Here is a 7,523-nt window from a genome sequence, read left to right on the forward strand (position 1 = left end):
TCATGCGCTCCATTTCCAATCCAGCTCCCTGATAATGTGCCTGGGAAAGCAATGGAAGATGGCGCCAATACATGGACCCCTGGCACCTCTCCCATGTGGGAGATCTGGGTGAGTTCCTGGATCCTGAATTCTGCCCGGCTATTGTGAGCAACAGGGTGTCTATCTCGCTCTCCCTTCTTTGTCTCTCTTATTCTCTTTTGCTCTTTCTGTTGCTTTGCCTTTCAAATAAATAAATCTTTAAAAATTTTCTCATTAAACGGAGAAGAATGGGTCTGGATCGTGAAGTCACACCTCAGGCCAGTGAGGTTTCTCGACAGATCAAAGCCACAGACACAACCCAGGGATCAGGAAGAGCTTCTGAAACACAACTCCCAGGGTGTAACGCACAAGTCAAAGAACTCAACTGCTCCACTGTATCAAAATAAAAAATTTTCGGGCTCGGCAGCGTGGCCTGGTGGCTAAGGTCCTCGCCTTGATCCCATATGGCTGCTGGCTCTGGTCCTGGCAGCTCCACTTCCTCTCTATCTCTCCTCCTCTCAGTATATCTGACTTTGTAATGAAAATAAAATAAATCTTTAAAAAAATAAATAAATAAATAAAAATTTTTCTTAATCAAAAGTTAGCAAAAACAAAATTACCAGATGAACAACCAACAAGATATATGCAAAGCCAAATGTGCGAAGGGGGAGAAATCAAAATCAGAAAATTATTTCTGCACATCAACGCCAACAACCAACCAGATATCCACTTCACTGAAAATAGCCAAGATGAAGATGCTCAAATTTCTAAATAATCACAATGGGACAAAGTAAGACAAGGTTGCACAGACAAGTGGAGAGCTGAATGTTGATGGGACAGGAGAACCCCTCTGCAGGGCCAGGAGATACAGCCATTGGAGAGAATTCCAGCACTATTTACCCCAACTCAGACATCCCAACAGTTCTTTCTGAGCACCCATCCCACAGACACACTTCCCAGCTGTGGGTTTGCATGAAAGTGTTCCCAGCCAACATGTGTGATGTTGGGAGTAATGACCACCAGGGAATCCGTAACCACACAGAGGCAGAGAGACAAAACGGTGGTGCCTGAACACAGCACAGGTCTAGCATGGCACTCGTAAGGAAAGGCTGAGACAGACTGGCAACTAAAGGGATGGAGCTTAAAACAGCACTCCAAACAAACAAACAAATAAAAAGGCAGCAGCGAAATGAATGGCAGCATCACACATTAAAACACATGCCCAGATCCTATTCAGATCAAAAGAAACACGTTAAGCCTGGCGGTGTGGCCTAGTGGCTAAAGTCCTCGCCTTGAAAGCCCCGGGATCCCATATGGGCGCCGGTTCTAATTCCGGCAGCTCCACTTCCCATCCAGCTCCCTGCTTGTGGCCTGGGAAAGCAGTTGAGGACGGCCCAATGCTTTGGGACCCTGCACCTGCGTGGGAGACCTGGAAGAGGTTCCAGGTTTCTGGCTTCGGATCGGCGCAGCACTGGCCGTTGCGGCTCACTTGGGGAGTGAATCATCAGATGGAAGATCTTCCTCTCTGTCTCTCCTCCTCTCTGTATATCTGACTTTGTAATAAAAATAAAATAAATCTTTTTAAAAAAAGCATGTTGGCATGAGTATAAGAGAAAGACCAATGAAACAGGGAATTAGAATCTTTGAGATTCCTTACGCGTTACAAGAGAAGGATTCAAATGACCTATGATAAATACAAAATGATAATTATTTCCTTCCCCAAAGATCCCAGTTTTCCCAACAACAAAAGCCACTCTGGCTGCCAACTCTGCTGATGAACAACAGCTTTCACCCCGTTCAAGTGGGAAGGGAAGACTCAGGCCTCGGACACCAGCAAGGCGGGACAGCCAGTGGGCAGGGGGTCTTCACGCACTACACGGCATGCTTGTCCTCCACCTGCTGGCTTGTGGGGAGGACCTGGAGGGCTCCTGGACACAGGGAGACCTCACTCTAGGTGGGCCGGTGGCACGTTCTCAGGCCATGTGAAGCTGTTTACTCTTGGAATCTCTTCCTACGCAACCCTCTTGCCTCCATGGAGAAATATTCCAGATGCCTGGAATCCTGACATTCTTGAGCTCTAGGGGCCCCAGCTATTCTACAGATGAGGAAAGCAGCGCCCAGAGATCACTGTCTGGGGGGGGGGGTGTCACACCACTAGCCTGAATAGAAGGGTCTCCCTCATCCCTCCGTGTCCCCTCACCCCTACCCTGTCTGTGCTGAACCCTTTCCACAGGCCAGCCACCTTGAGCCTCTTTAATGACTGCTCCCTCACTCCGCCACAGCCAGCATGTTTACAAGGGCCGCCACCTCCTTGCTCCCACAGCCCCATATCCACAGCAGCTTTCCCTCACCTACTTTCTGCTGTCTGGCCACCAATGCCTTGCTACCCCTCACAAAGGTGAAACATGTTCTTACCTCAGGGTGTGGAATTCACTCCTCAAGCCTCAGGTCAAAAGGGATCCTGCTGGCCTTCCCTGACCACTGTACAGAGTCAACTGTGTGCACGCAGGCACGTGCACACGCATACACACGCTTTCATCATTCACTCACTTCCCAGCTCCTACAGCTTTAACATCTACCATAGCACTGCAATCATCTGAGCTGTTTGAGTCCTGGCACTCAAACCCAAGCCCTCCATGTGGGGATGGTGGCCTCCCAAGTGTGTCAGATGGTGGTTGGATGGTGGTGGGGTGACTTGCAGGCAACAGAGAAAGAGCAACCACCACCAGGATGTCAGCCCCACAGGGCTTTTGCTCTGCTCACAGCAGTATCCCAGCACCAGTAACCATGCCAGACATACAACAGTGCTCGTGAAGTTTTGCGGTATGAATGAACAAGTCAGAACTCCATCCATGTTTCAGACTTTAGACTCCCAACACAATGAACTGTACACTCTGCCATGCTCATTCAGTCTCAGTGGGCACATGTTACAGTCGGAAGGAAAGAGCAGGTCGGGCATCTGACACACGTGGGAGGCCTCCATCCCCACAGGGGGGGCCTGGGTTTGAGTCCTGGCTCTGCTCGTTGTGAGCCCAGCTTCCTGTTAATGTACACTCTTGAAGGCAGCAGGTGATGCCTTCAGTTAGCTGGGTTCCTGTCACTAAGGCGGGAGACGCAGATGGAGTTCCTGGCTCCCAGTTGCAGCTTGGCCAAGTCCTGGTAAATGCAGGCATTTGGGGCATGAACCAGCAGATGGGAGGAAAAAGCTGCCTCTCTCCTTTTCCTTTCAAATAAAGAAATTTAAAAAAAAAAAAAACCTGACAAATCATAATGCCATACAGCCATGTGCCATATGATGACATTTCGGTTAATGATAGGCCGAGTGCATGATACAATGGTGGTGCCACAGATTATGTCACCAATGAGGTCATGGTAGCATTAATTTCTGTAAGTTCTCTGTCACGTCCATACAAAGATGGAGTTGCCTCAACACGCATTTCTCAGATTGCATCCCTGCTGCTACGCCAAGCATGACTTTAGTCAGACACCTTAGTAACTTGTCTATTTTCCCTCCCATGCTGCCTTTTATAGCTTCAAGCACAAAGCACCTAACCAAAAGTTAACACCTCGGTTTGTCCAATGGCTTTTTCATTAAAGAGTTGTTCTGTGATCTGATTTTATGGCTCCAGCTCTGGCCCACGCTTCCTTTCCAGGCACAAGAATTGCATAATTAGATTTTAACCTGCAGGATTAAGTCATCCAATCTTGAAAACTTAGATGCCTTCCTGAGCTGGACACAATATAAAGCCATTTCATATGGACTGAGCTGAGGTTGTGATGTGTTTGAGAAATATCTGTATGAATTTTAAAAATGGGCTGGGGAACCTTTTTTTGCCCAGGGCCACACGAAATTACGCACTTAACAATTACCCTGCTGTACGTCTACCGAATCTCAAGTCCCACCTGTGGACGCCTCGGCAGGGCCAGACTTAACAACTTGGGAAGCCTTATACAGCCCGGAGGCTGCACACTCCCCACCCGTGCTCCAGCAGGAGAGCAGGCAATTGCAATTAATGCCACCTGCTAGGTAACTTGCAGACTTCAAAATCCACAGACGAAAAAAATCTAGACAGTGAGTCAGGCCCTGTTCCTGGTAGGAGGTAGGTCAGTCCCCATTGGCACGCTATTTTAACTGTTTTAATCATTCAAAAACAGTCCCTCAAATAAATTTAACAATACTGGACTGTTTGTATTTTGGAATATCCCGTTTTGTTTCCTTTAGCCCAACACAGATAAAATGACTCAGGGGGTGGGAATCACAAGCACATGATTGACAGGTGGGCTGCTGAAAGGGCAGCCTTCTGGGCCACAGGTAGGCCAGCTCCTCCCTCTGGTGGCCTCTTCTGTGGTCTCCAAGCACAGAGAAGTCGAACCCTGCACCACTGACCCCTTCCAGAACCAGAGCCTCGAGGAGTGTCACTGTGCTCCTCCCTCAGTGACCGCCTACCCTTATTATAGGACATCCTGGTGACTCAAGAACGATGATCTCTTGGGCCACCTATAAGCACTGCCATGCCATTTGGGTACCAATTTGTGTCCCACCTGCTCCACTTCCGATCCATCCCCCTACTTGTGGCCCGCGGAAGCAGCAGAGGACAACCTAAAGCCTTGGGACCCTGCAACCTTATGAGAGACCAGGAAGAAGTTTCAGCTCAGTTCCAGCTGTTGTAGCCATTTGGAGAGTGAACCGGTGGACAGAAGATCTTTCTCTCTGTCTCTCCTTCTCTCCGTAAATCTGCCTTTCAAATCAAAATAATTTACAAAGGAAAAAGAAAAAAAATGACTTCTCCCACTGTCTAAAACAAAAGGCAGGACCAACACTGGTATTTCAAATGAGTGCAGGTTCGAGTCCCAGCTATTCTGTTTCCAATCCAGCTTCCCACTAATGCACTTGGAAGGCAGCAGAGAGTGGACCAAGGACTTAGACTCCTGCCACCCACGAGAGAACCAGATCGCATTCCAGCCTCCTGGCTTCAGCTTCACCCACTGGCCATCACTGTGACCAGTGGATGGAAGGCCTTTCTCAATGTCTCTCTCTCTCTCACTCCAAGACAGTAGGGTGAGAAGAGGAACGTTGCGGGTAGGAGGGGCACACAAAGAAGGAGCCACCTGCAAGGCAGAGGCTGCACACATCTGGGCAGTGCCAGTAAAGATGCCTGCTGTACCTCAGGCAACAGAACACACAATCTGAACGCCGCGAGAAAGTCCTCTTATCGCATCTTCTGAGTCAGAATGTTCTTAGCTCACTGCAAAAGCTATCCACAGTTCTGCACAGATACCCGGCCAGATTCCCAGGCTGGACGCTCGCTGTCCTCCAGCACGCAGGAAGCATTCCACTCCAGCCTCCAAACCGAAGTGACCTTAACACCGAAGTATCTATATTTGAAAAATCACCTCTCACTTATTTCACCCCAACACAGATGGAATGACCAGGAGAGCTGGGGATAACCATGAATTTGAGGACTCGGTATGCATAACAAACATGCAATTATGTTCTCTAGCCTTTAAAAACATTTTTTTTCTTTTTCTTAAAGATTTATTTATTTGAAAGAGTTGGAGAGAGATACAGAGACTTTCCAGCCACTAAAGTTCACTCCCCAAATTACCACAACAGCCAAAGCTGTAGGAGGCTGAGGCCAGGAGCTGCATATGGGTCTCCCACACAGGTTCAGGCACCCAAGCACTTGGGACATTTCTGTTGCTTTCCCAGGTGCATTATCAGGGAACTAGATGGGAAGTGGGGCAGCCAGAACTTGAACTTGTGCCCATACAGGATTCTAGCATCACAGACAGCAGCTTAACGTGCTAGGCCACAATGCGAGGCCCTAACCTTTTTTCTCAGAACGTATTGTTTTTTGCTGTTGTCGTCATCCCAATGAGTGACACGTGTTTCACATTAACATACAACCTCACAGAACTTCAGACATGAGCCTTAGAGATCCTTTAACTCAATATTTTAGAGCAAATGGATGCAGAGGAATGAGCTAGCTTGTTCATCACCTGGAGTCTGTTCAAGCTGGGACAGCAATCAACAAGCACCCACTGACAAACGTGCCTATGCGTTCCCCAGGACTTCAGCACGGGCAGAACTGCCCACTCCCTGTAACTCAGCAATGTCAACAACTGGAGCCCTAAATGCGGGTGTTTCCACCAGCCTGCCACAAGGCACGGCATCCCCAATTAGGACAAGAACGTGTCAGCACAAGGAGCCCACCCTACTGGGCAGTGGACCCAAAGTCAATACGCCCATATTTCCGAATAACGTCCATGTCGAGAACCTCTACTTCCACTCCTGGGCATTCAGGGCGACAGAGTGCAAAGGAGGAGATCGTCTTTTCCTTAGTTAGGCTTTTGACTTTGCATTTAAAATCGACCTCACCGCGCGCCAAGCATTTGTCGCGGCTCCCACTCTACACCACAGTCTGTCCTGTGGGCGACTCCCACATTCCTGTATTCAACTGAAGGTGTCTTTATCCTTTGGGACACAGATGCCCGACGGACGTGAGGCCGCGCTGCACAAACACAGGTGTCCGCGAGTTAACTAGAAAACTCCACGGCGGGCACAGCTGCGCCTGCAACTCCAGTGCTCTTGGGAAGCCAGGCATCCCTGTCTCACGCACTCCCAACCCGACTCAGACGCCAAGCTCGTGCATGGGTGACATGAAGGCTGTCGCTGATTTCCTTTTCAAACTCTCGAATTCCGCCCCATCGCCAGAGGGGCAGAGCGGTGCACCATCGCACAGCGCTTGCCTCACTCCCGCTTCCCTCTCGCTGTCTCCCGCACCCCCCGGGGCTCACGCGGCGCGCCCTGGCCGAGCCCGAGCGCCCAGCGACCGGCCCCGGCGGCGCCCACGGCTCCTTGAGAGCTCCGGGCCGGGCCGGCGCGCAGGCCAGGGCGCTCGGCGCGTCCCTTCGAGGGGGCTGCCCCGCGTGCACGGCCCCGGGACGGCGACTCCGGCTTCCCGCCCGGCCCCGGCTCCTGACCTGCTCTCCGCTGCCCGGCGGTCCCCTCGGCGCGGCGGGCTGTGGCAGCCGCCCGGCCCGGGCCCGCTGTCACCTCTGCCCCGGCCAGCGGCGGGCGGGTCGATCCCGTGTGACTCAGCGCGCCGCCCCGCCTCCCGCCTCCCGCCCCGGGCTTCCGCCTCGGCCGCCTCGGCCCGCACGGCCCCCGGGAGCGCCGCGCTGCCCGCCCGCCCGCGCGCCCACCCACTCCCGGGGCGCCCGGCCCCCGGGAGCGCCCCCTGGCGGCCGCTCGCCGTTGCCGTCCGCCCAGCGACGTCAGCGGGGCGGCGCTGAGAGCCTCTCCGCGGGAAACTGAGGCACTGGGCCCTGCCGGCCGTGGTCCCGGGCCGGCCTCGGTACAGCTCCGGCTGGGAGCCTGTTTCTTTCCGCCCTTGCTGTTCCTTCACGCTCGATCCCGCCCTCCCGCTCAGAAAAATGTCCATTCCTGTCCGTATCGTCGGTGACCGGTTTTTGATGATGTTGTTGTTGTTGTTGTTTTGTTT

General features: G+C 51.9%; 1 protein-coding gene across 1 annotated transcript in view; it reads right to left on the minus strand.

Annotated features, from left to right (window-relative positions):
• Positions 1-7,159, minus strand: part of DNMBP (dynamin binding protein) — a 102,501-nt gene extending 95,342 nt beyond the window's left edge. Inside the window, exon 1 of the mRNA XM_058671219.1 lies at positions 7,003-7,159. The gene's annotated coding sequence lies outside the window, so the exon portion shown is untranslated. The remainder of the gene's footprint in view (positions 1-7,002) is intronic.
• Positions 7,160-7,523: the final 364 nt, after the last annotated feature.

The sequence above is a fragment of the Ochotona princeps genome, chromosome 13, assembly GCF_030435755.1.
Source record: "Ochotona princeps isolate mOchPri1 chromosome 13, mOchPri1.hap1, whole genome shotgun sequence".
Lineage (NCBI taxonomy): Eukaryota > Metazoa > Chordata > Mammalia > Lagomorpha > Ochotonidae > Ochotona > Ochotona princeps.